Source organism: Zingiber officinale, chromosome 1A (genome assembly GCF_018446385.1).
Source record: "Zingiber officinale cultivar Zhangliang chromosome 1A, Zo_v1.1, whole genome shotgun sequence".
NCBI lineage: Eukaryota > Viridiplantae > Streptophyta > Magnoliopsida > Zingiberales > Zingiberaceae > Zingiber > Zingiber officinale.
The window spans coordinates 135638880-135650269 of record NC_055987.1 but is presented as its reverse complement, the minus strand read 5'-3'; positions in this window follow the sequence as shown (position 1 = coordinate 135650269).

The following is an 11390-nucleotide window of genomic DNA, read 5'->3' as shown; positions in this document are numbered from 1 at the left end:
CTCAGGCCTCCCCGTGGAGGTGACGGGAGGCGCTACGTCGAATAGGAAACCTGCCATCCAAGAAGAAGGCTCCGATAGGGAAGACGAGTGCCCGCTCAGACAAAAAAGGCACCGGACGAAGACACCGTTGTGGTCGGCTACTTCTGCTGTTCGTGTATCCGAGCGGGGGGGGATCCGATTCTCGTGGGAAAACTCCAATGGTGGAGGCATTATCCTCCGATCGGACTCCGTCTCAACTAAACCTGCCTACCAACCCTATTGAGGTTGTGCCGGTCATCACTCTTCCACCTGCCCCCCGCCGGGTCCAGTGCTCGGCTATTTTGTCCAAGTTCTCCGCCTCGGCCTCTACTCCCTCTACATCTGCTCACACGTCTCCTGGCCAGAGCCGCACCATCAGGGTCACCCTGCACCTTCCCACCGAGGAGCTTTTGCTCGAGTCTGATCGACTGACCGCGCCCGAGCATATGATCACCATGAAGGGGTCCCTCGCCGAGATGTGGGCCGACGCTCGGGCCCGTGTTGCGATGATTCTGCTCGGCAACCTGGCCAATAGCCAAATACAACAGGCCACTGGGGTAAGTGTGTTTTCTTCCAAAGTCCTTTACACCCTCTTTTTGATCGGCTATTAATACTCCTGTTTATGTCAGAGATGGGTGGAGGAGATCGCTGTCGCCAATCGACTGGCCATGGTGGATGAAGAGCTGAAAAAGCTGAAGAGTTCGGGCGGCCCGCCCTCCCAGGGCCCCTCCTATGACGAGCTGCAGAAAGAGCTCAAGAAGACCAAGGATTTGTTGGAGGCTGAGCAAAAAAAGACAGTCGACCAGGCCTTTACTCTGGCCGAACTCGAAAGACAGGTCAAGACTCTTGATCGGAAACTAAGCCTAGCTACCGATCGGAAGAAAACGGCCATCGCCGATATGGAGAAGAAAAACGTCGAGGCGCGGGGCCTGGAGCAACGAGTTAAGGAGTTGATGGAGCAGCTAGACGGCGAGAAGGCGAGCCGCTCGGGTGAAGCGATCAAACATAAGGGTGAACTGAAGAACTTGTAGGAGGCTCTTTAAGCTTCCCAAGATGCCTTCAAGGAGTATCAAGAGGCCGAGCCAGGACGGGTCGCAGCCCTGAAGCTGTAGCACATCCGCTCGAACGAATTTTCTGAGAAGGTATGTGAGCGGATGTATACTACCTTTGAGCTGGCCATTGTCGCCACGACGGACTATCTGAAGTCCAAGGGTCAGCTTCCCAACTCCGCTACCATCCCGGCCGAAGACTACGCGGCGCTCCTTTCTTCCATCCCGAAGACCGTTTATGATTTCCTTGAATGAAGTGTTTTTGTAATCCTTCCGACCGGCTCTAATGGCCTGAATTTTAATGAAGATATGTCGTCTTTTCATTAGCTTACTCTTTTTTCTTTAAATCGTCAATGCCTGTGTCTTCCGATCGGAGCGCGACCTACCGCCGTTCGCGTCCCGCACCTTTCCTTCTCGTTAATCATCTCTCGTCCTGCCTTCCGCGCTCTTGAAGGGAATTTTTAACGAAGTATTCTCTGTAACTAGACCGCTCGTCTGAACACACCCACTTCTTTAAATGGAATTCCCGTCAGATGTTCGCCAAGTACCTTTGGTAACTTGGCCGATCAACCTCTCGACTCACAGGTCGACCTTTTTATTATCTTTTTCCGGCCGGAGGGTTTATAGTCGCCGGTTCGACTCTAAGGTTTAACGTCGCTGCTCGACGGTCTTCCGGCCGGAGGGTTTATAGTCGCCTGTTCGACTCTAAGATTTAACTTCGCTGCTCGACGGTCTTCCGGCCGAAGGGTTTATAGTCGCCGGTTCGACTCTTAAGATTTAACGTCGCTGCTCGACGGTCTTCCGGCCGGAGGGTTTATAGTCGTCGGTTCGACTCTTAAGATTTAACGTCGCTGCTCGACGGTCTTCCGGCCGGAGGGTTTATAGTCGCCGGTTCAACTCTAAGATTTAACGTCGCTGCTCGACGGTCTTCAAGCTGGGTGTTTATAGTCGTCGGTCCGACTCTAAGATTTAACGTCACTGCTCGACTGTCTTCAAGCCGGAGGGTTTATAGTCGCCGGTTCGACTCTAAGATTTAACGTCGCTGCTCGACGGTCTTCAGGCCGGGGGGTTTATAGTCGCCGGTCCGACTCTAAAATTTAACGTCGCTGCTCGACGGTCTTCAGGCCGGAGAGTTTATAGTCGCCGGTCTGACTCTAAGATTTAACGTCGCTGCTCGACGGTCTTCAGGTCGGAGGTTTATAGTCGTCGGTTCGACTCTAAGATTTAATGTCGCTGTTCGACGGTCTTCAGGTCGGAGGGTTTATAGTCGCCGGTCCAACACTATGATTTAACGTCACTGCTCGACGGTCTTCAAGCCGGAGGGTTTATAGTCGCCGGTCCGACTCTAAGATTTAACGTCGCTGCTCGACGGTCTTCCGGCCGGAGGGTTTATAGTCGCCGGTTCGACTCTAAGATTTAACGTCGCTGCTCGACAGTCTTTCGTCCGGAGGGTTTATAGTCGCTGGTTCGACTCTAAGATTTAACGTCGGTGCTCGACGGTCTTCAGGCCGGGGGTTTATAGTCGCTGGTCTGACTCTAAGATTTAACGTCGCTGCTCGACGGTCTTCAGGCCGGAGGGTTTATAGTTGCCAGTCCGACTCTAAGATTTAACGTCGCTGCTCAACGGTCTTCAGGCTGGAGGGTTTATAGTCGCCGGTCCGACTCTAAGATTTAATGTCGCTGCTCGACGGTCTTCAGGCCAGATGGTTTATAGTCGCCGGTCCGACTCTAAGATTTAACGTCGCTGCTCGACGGTCTTCAGGGCGGAGGGTTTATAGTCGCCGGTTCGACTCTAAGATTTAACGTCCCTGCTCGACGATCTTCAGGCCGGAGGGTTTATAGTCGCCGGTCCGACTCTAGGATTTAACGTTGCTGCTCGACGGTCTTCAAGCCGGAGGGTTTATAGTCGCCGGTCCGACTCTAAGATTTAACGTCGCTGCTCGACGTTATTCATCTAGATGCCGAACCGACAGATGATGTGTTGCCAGATGAATTTCTTGACCATCTGCTCGGTTATCTTGTCCAATGGCTCGGCCTCCACCCACTTGGAGAAGTAATCGACTGCCACCAATGGAAACTTTTGTTGTCCGGTTGCCATAGGGAATGGTCCTACGATGTCCATGCCCCACTGGTCGAACGGGCAGGACACTGTGGACGTTTTCATTTCCTCCGTCGGCCTATGAGAACAACTATGGTACTTCTGACAAGAAAGGCATGCTGCGACGATCCGAGCGGCGTCCTCATGTAGAGTTGGCCAGAAGTATCCAGCCAGCAGGATCTTCCTAGCCAAAGACCGGCCGCCTGGATGGCCTCCGCAAGATCCTTGGTGTACCTCCTGGAGAATGTACTCGACGTCTTCCGAACTAACACACCTCAGCAGAGGTCGGGAGAACGCCTTTTGTAAAGTTGATCTCCGATGAGCGTGAATTGGTCAGCTCTCCTCCTCAGTAGCTGAGCTTCGTCCTGATCGGACGGCGTGGCCCCTGAGTGCAGAAACTCCATGATGGCTGTTCTCCAATCGCTCTTGAATGTGAGGCCTTCCATCCGGTCTATGTGCGCTACCAAGGATACTTGCTCGATTGGTTGCTGGATGACGACCGGTGATATCGAGCTTGCGAGCTTGGCTAATTCATCTGCCGCCTGGTTCTCCGCTCGGGGTATCTTCTGGACCACCACCTCGATGAAGCTAGTCTTGAGTTTTTCAAAAGGCTCCGCGTACAACCTGAGTCTTGCATTGTTTATCTCGAAGGCACCCATGAGTTGTTGAGCGGCTAGTTGGGAATCTGAGTGAATCACCACCCGACTGGCTCCAACATGCCGTGCGGCTTGCAGTCTGGCTATGAGGGCTTCATACTCTGCCTCATTATTTATTGCCCGATAGTCCAACTGGACGGACAAATGCATCCGCTCTCCCTGAGGCGAAAGTAGCAGGATCCCAATTCCGCTTCCGAGCCGAGTGGACGATCCGTCCACATATATTTTCCATGTTGCTTCGGGCTCGGGCTTTTGTACCTCGGTCATGAAATCTGCCAAGGACTGTGCTTTGATCGCCGAGCGGGGTTGGCATTGGATGTCAAATTTGCTCAGCTCCGTCGTCCACTTGATGAGTCGTCCTGATGCTTCAGGGTTCAAGAGTACCTTTCCCAGCGGGCTATTCGTCATCACAATAATGGTGTGCTCCAAAAAGTAAGGGCGCAACCTCCGAGCGGCAAGGACCAAGGTGAAAGCCAACTTCTCGAGACCGGTGTAGCGAGACTCAGCATCCTTTAAGATATGGCTTAAAAAGTACACCGGCTGTTCTTCGCCGCTCGGCCTTACTAATGCTGAGCCCACAACATGCTCAGGTGAAGATAAATAAATGTGGAGTGGCTCACCTACGGCTGGCTTCGCCAATACGGGTAAGGAATTCAGGTAAGTCTTCAGTTCCTCGAATGCCCGATCACACTCCTCGTCCCATTGAAACTTGGTAGCTTTACGCAGAATCTTAAAGAACGGCAAGCTCCGGTCGGCGGTCTTAGAGATAAACCTTGACAGCGCCGTTATCCGACCGGTGAGACGTTGTACCTCTCGAAGATTTCTGGGAGGCGGCATGTCTTGCAAAGCCTTTATCTTGCTGGGGTTCGCCTCTATGCCCCGCTCGGTCACAATGTAACCCAGGAAGCGCCCGTCTTTTGTTCCGAACAGGCACTTCTGAGGGTTAAATTTGACGCCATATCTTCTTAATGTTTGGAAGGTCTCCTCCATATCCGCATAGAGATCGGCCGCCCGGAAGGACTTGATAAGTATGTTATCCACGGACACTTCTAAGTTGCATCCGATCTGCTCCCTGAAGACCTTGTTCATTAGACGTTGGTAGGTGGCTCCTGCGTTCTTCAGCCCGAATGACATTACATTGTAGCAGTAGGTGTCGTCCGCTGTGACGAAGCTGACATTCTCCTGGTCTTCTCGGGCGAGCGGCACTTGATGGTAGTCTTGGTATGCATCCATCATGCATATCAGCTCGCACCTGGCCGTGGAGTCCACCAGTTGATCGATCCGGGGCAGGGGGTAGAAGTCCTTCGGGCATGCCTTGTTCAAGTCCCGGAATCGATGCAGATTCTCCACTTGTTGCCCGGCTTGGAGACCAGAACCACATTTGCAAGCCAACTTGGGAATTGCACTTCCCTTATGTGGCCGGCCTCCAGAAGCTTTTCTACCTCCGCCCGAATGATTACATTCTGCTCCGCGCTGAAGTCCCTCTTCCTTTGCTTTACTGGCCGAGCTTCCGGCCGGACATGAAGCTCGTGCTGCGCTACGCTTGGCGAGACCCCTAGCAACTCATGGGTCGACCAAGAGAAGACGTCGTAGTTTCGTTGTAGGCATTTGATCAGCTTTTCCTTTTGCCTCTCCTCTAGATCGGATGCTATGAAGGTGGTGGCCTCCGGTCGGGAAGAGTCAATATGCACCTCCTCTTTTTCTTCATAAACCAAAGAAGGTGGTTTCTCGGTTATAGTATTTACCTCGACTCGCGACAATTTCCGAGCGGACTTGGCTTCGGCTCAGACCATCTCCACATAGCATCTTCGAGCTGCCAGTTGGTCTCCCCGCACCTCCCCTACTTGATCTTCCACCGGGAACTTGATCTTCTGGCAGAAGGTAGAGACGACCGCCCGGAACTCGTTGAGAGCCGATCACCCCAAGATAACGTTGTACGCAGAAGGAGAATCAACCACGATGAAGGTGGTGGTCCTTGTCCTTCTGAGCGACTTCTCGCCCAACGAGATAGCTAGCCGGACCTGGCTGACCGGCAAGACTTCGTTCCCAGTGAACCCGTAGAGGGGGGTCGTCATTGGCAGGAGTTCAGCTCGGTCTATTTGCAGTTGGTCAAAGACCTTCTTTAATATTATGTTGATCGAGCTGCCTGTGTCAATGAAAATATGGTGAATAGTATAGTTGACTATTACCGCTCGAATGATCAGGGCGTCATCGTGTGGGACCTCGACTCCTTCGAGGTCCCTGGGCCCGAAGCTGATCTCGAGTCCACTCGCCCTCTCCTGGCTGCAGCCGACTGCATGTATCCTTAGCTGCCTTGCATGTGCCTTCCTGGCTCTATTGGAGTCTCCACCGGTTGGGCCTCCGGCAATGATGTTGATCTCGCCCCGAGATGCGTTGCCCATATTCTTCTCCTCCCGAGCGGAAGGTCGAGGTCGTTCATGCGACGCCCGATGGTGGGCTCCGGGCTGCTGACGATGCTGCCGCTCGGGGGATCTCCTTTCTATCCTTTGAACGGGGCTCCTGAAGGTGATCGGCGGTGGTAGCTCCTTGGTGCAGGATGAGAGATGTGGGGGAGGCTCTGACAGTCGCGGTTGTTGTGAGTAGCTGACTGATGGAATGAACAAAACATTGGGGTCCATACCTTCCCCTTGGGCTTGGGCCGATCAGCCATGACTTGCTGGACGACATGCGGCCGAGTGTGCTGATGAGGACGGGCGGCTTCGGCTCGTGGTCCTCTGGGGGGCTAGTGGCTGACGGGCTGCTTCCGCTCGGCGGAAGCAAATTGGTCCGTCTGGGCTTCCTTTCTTCTCGCCGCCTGAGCTTCCTCTATATTGATGTATTCGTTGGCCTTATGCAACATATGGTCGTAGTCCCGGGGAGGCTTCCGGATGAGAGAGAGGAAGAAGTCACCGTCCATGAGCCCTTGCGTGAACGCGTTCATCATTGTTTCCGAGGTGACCGTTGGAATGTCCATGGCCACCTGGTTGAAGCGATGGATGTACGCTCGGTGCGGCTCCCTCGCGTCTTGCTTAATGGCAAACAGATTGACGCTTGTCTTCTGGTGGCGCCTGCTGCTTGCAAAATGATGGAGGAACGCCGTTCGAAATTCCTTAAAACTTGTGATAGATCCGTCCGGCAGTCTCCGAAACCACCGATGCGTCGATCCTGAAAGTGTGGTGAGGAACACTCGGCATTTCACACCATCTGTGTATTGATGCAGAGTGGCGGTGCTGTCGAACTTACCCAGATGGTCGTATGGGTCGGTTGTCCCGTTATATTCCCCGATCGCAGGGGGCACATAATGCTTCGGCAGTGGATCACGAAGAATGACATCTGAAAACTATCGGTTGATCCGCTCGGGTGACGCGTCCGTTCGGGGCGCCTTTCCTTTTCTGACGTCCCGGACGGGTGCTTCGTCCGATGAAGATCCCTTGTCTTGATTAGCTTGCGCTACCTCCGAGGGCGTCTGGAACAGAGCCCGATGAAAAGGTATCGGGGCGGGCGGCGCCCCCATCTGGGTGTCGGCCGGTCCCTTATTTTGCTCCCATATGGAGAGCTGCTCCTGCCTGTCTTCGGGTGGCGCTCGGCCCCCTGAGGCTGATGTCTCCTGCTGCGCTGCCCGCTCAGCCTGAGCTTTCTGCTATTGCTCCACGATTTTTGCCTCTCGCGCTTAGACGAGTGCTTCGAGCTCCTCAGGAGAGAGCGCTACCAGAAGTTGACGTCCAACTTCTTCCATCTTCTAGGCTCGGATTCAGGTGCGTTCCCACAGACGGCGCCAATTTGATCCTGTCCGAGCGCTGAGTCGACGGACGCTGGGGACGTGGCATGCTCCGTTGTCTCCGACTGGTGGCGTAGATCTCCGGCGAACCTGCAAAGAAGCCGAGCTGGGAGGGGTTTCCCGGTGACGGCCCTCCGACGCTCAAGTCAGGCAATGAGAGAGGCAGCGTAACGGTGGCTACAGTAGAGATTTGCCCATACCTTCGTCGACGTTTGGGGGTCTTTATATATGACCCCGGGGAGGCGCGGGCATGCTTCTCTATGCATGCACACTTCCCCAAATATACCTTAATGAGCCCCTATCAGAAAAGTACATCTAGCGCCATTCCGCAATCATCCGAACATATCCCGGATATGACGGTGGAAGCTTCCACCGTATGATCCTGTGTACGGCTAGGCCGCCAACCATGCTGCCTGTCGACGGCAGACGTCTCGAGGATGATGTTATCCCCTGTCTCATTTGTCCTCTTGCGCTTCCTGTCTATTCCAGGGCCGAGCGGTTCGGCCGCTCGGCGGGCATATCACTTCTGCCTCAGTCGTATGCTCGGATGAGATTGCTCCTGCTTGACTTTGTTGCCTTGTGCCTCGGCCGAACGGACTGCCCGCTCGGCCATGAAACCTTTTTGCCTTGAGCATCGAAAACCCGACCCCTACTCGGGTTGTCTTTTGTCCAGTCGGTCGGCCAGCAATGTCCGGTCGGTCGGCCTGCTTCGTCCGGTCGGTTGTGTCTCAGGGTTGAATCTCTTGACCTTTGACCTCCACGTGTCGTTGACCTTCCGCCAATGAGGGTCCCCCGTCCTTATCACCGGATCAATCTCCATTTAGAAAAGTGGCATTTACATCCATTTGATGTATCTCCAAATTTCATTGAGCGGGGATAGCCAACAATAGTCTAATAGAGATTATTCTTAATACCAAAGAATACGTATCAAAATAATCAAGACATTCTTGTTGTTGATGACATTTAATTACCAATCTAGCCTTGTACTTATCCATCGTACGTGCCATCTGATTTCTTTTTCTTCTTAAAAATCTACTTACAACTGAGTGGTTTATGTTGATGCAATAGTTGGTGGGAAGTTCAGATAAATCCGCGGGACCTGACAATTGGCGGGAATACTTGGTGGGTCAAAGGCAAATCAAACGATTGCAAGTGATAAGTGAAGGTAAGCAACTAGAGGAGAGATCCAGTGAGTATGCATTCCCAGTTCAGGGAATTGTAGGCGTCGGTCCAACTTAAATCCATTTGAGAAACCTAAGTTGAGACCTTGACTAAATCCTGATCTCAGGGAGATAGGATCTAATTACTACCCCTATTTTATTAATATTATACTAACTCTATTTTGCAAGATAAATATATTTTTATTTTCTTAGACTAACTCTTTTTTTATAGGAATTCAAAAGTTGAAAAAAGGAGTCTAAGCGCCCGGAGCTGGTCCGAGCGCCCAGACCAGTGTCACTCGGGTGGTCCAGGCACCTAGAGATGGTCCAAGCGCCCAAACCACAAATTTAATCTCAAAGCTGAGTTGGAATGCGACGACCGGTCGAACCCATGTCAATGGTCCAAGCACCTAGAGGGGGTCGGGGCGCCCGGAAGTGGATAAACTTCGTGGATGAAGTTTCGATGAGAAATCACTATGTCAATAGCAGTCCAGGCCCCCAGAATGGGACTATATAAGGGACTTCTACCAGAAGCTTCAGAACATCATCTACTACGATTTTCATTCCTACGCGGTGCTCTAAAAAAGCTCCTACGATGCTGCAAAGCTCCTCCGACAACCGGTGATCAAGATCTATTTATTTTCTCTGTTGTTGGAAACATTTTCTTATAGTTCTTGTACTTAAATTTTGTAATCATTCGAACTATTAGTGGATTATACAACGAAAACACTCGACGAGTGGAGGCCTTGGAGTAAGAGTCGTCGAAGGCTCTGAACCAAGTAAAAAATTACTTGTGTTAGCACTTGGTTTTTCTCTCTCCGTATTCTTTATTCCGATGCATAACTCATTTTAATTTGTAATTTTCGATGATCACTATTCACCTCCTCTTGCGACTTTACGATCCTACAATTTATTTTTCGAAGGAAGAGCCATAAGTTCCCAGGTGTGGTTTTGCAAGATAAAGTCAATTTCAGATGCACCCCTTTCCATTTATGTCCCTCAAAATAACATACTACTCCTGAATAACTTTGGTGATCACATTCCAACATAAAAGTGATAAAATATGTTTCGTTGAATGTTTTTTCCACCGGAGCTCTTTTGCCTCATCCGAGCTCAACCTCAATGGGGTCACCAACTTCTTCTTTTCTTTGTGTTTCATATGTCCGTTTTGAGGAGCTAGATTCCTCTAGGATTTTATACGGAAACACATGTTCCAAGAACGAGGCATTTCTTGATTCAATAATCAAGTTCTTGTGTATTTCTGATATTTGTAATTCAAACACTAGGTGTTCGCGCAGGTAGACCGGCAAGAGGGGAGGTAAATTGTCTTGAAAAAATAAAAGTAAACCTTTCCCGATCCTTCAACTTTGTTAGAAAGTATAATTAAATTAAAGCTGAAATAAATTGAACAACTTAAAAAGAAATAAGTAAGAATTCTAGAATTACTTGGTTACAAAGTAGGTGCTTGTTAATCCAAGACAGATGAAAAGCACTAGAAAACCTCCTTCTTTGAAAATGGAGAAGCCTCTTACACTCGTTGAACGCTCAGAAATAAACTAAGAAATCAATACAAGAGTTATTTGAATATTTTCTAGGTTTATGGGTCTTTTCATAACCTTTGAAAAATGTTATCTGCAACTTAAAGGCGCTTTTAAAGTGGTCCAAGGCTCCTTCCTGTTGGTGCAACCTTAGGTCAAGGTTGACCTGGTTGACCCGACTCGAGTTGACGTGACTCGAGTTGTATTTTGATGTTTGACTTGGGAAGATTGTCGGTGCAACCTTAGGTCAAGGTTGACCTAGTTGTGTTGCATGTTGATGTTTGACACTCGTGAGAGAGTTCTATTCTTGATGTGGGACAAGAATAGATGTTTGGGAGATTATTGGTGCAACCGCAGGTCAAGGTTGACCTGGTTGACCTGATTCGGGAAAAGTCCAAGTATGGAGACTTGGCACGGAAAAGTCCAAGCAGAGAGCTTGGCACTGGAAAAGTCCAAGTATGGAGACTTGGCACGGAAAAGTCCAAGCAGGGAGCTTGGCACGCGAAAAGTCCAAGTATGGAGACTTGGCACTGGAAAAGTCCAAGTATGGAGACTTGGCACTGGGAAAGTCCAAACAGGGAGTTTGGCACGGGGAAAAGTCCTGGTGAGTGAAGCAAGTCCGGAAACTGGGAGTGAATCGGTGAAAATGCTAGAGAGTGGAGCTAGGTGAAGGTGAAAGTCCTGGTAAGTGAAGCCAGGCATTCGGGAAATCCTGGTGAGTGAATCCAGGTGAAAATCCTAGTGAGTGAAGCTAGGTGAAGGTGAAAGTCCTGGTAAGTGAAGCCAGGCATTCGGGAAAATCCTGGTGAGTGAAGCCAGGTGAAAATCCTAGTGAGTGAAGCTAGGTGAATGAGAAAGTCCTAACTGGGATGTTAGGCAGTGTGAAATCCTGGTGAGTGAAGCCAGGTGGAAAGTCCTGGTGAGTGAAGCCGGGCAAGGGAAAATCCAGATGGATCAGGGATGATCGGACTTCTGGTGTTGAAAAGTCCAAGTAGGTCAAGGGAGTGATCGGATACTTGGCACGAAGAGGAAAATCCAGATGGATCAGGGATGATCGGACATCTGGTGTGGAAAAGTCTAAGTGGGTCAAAGG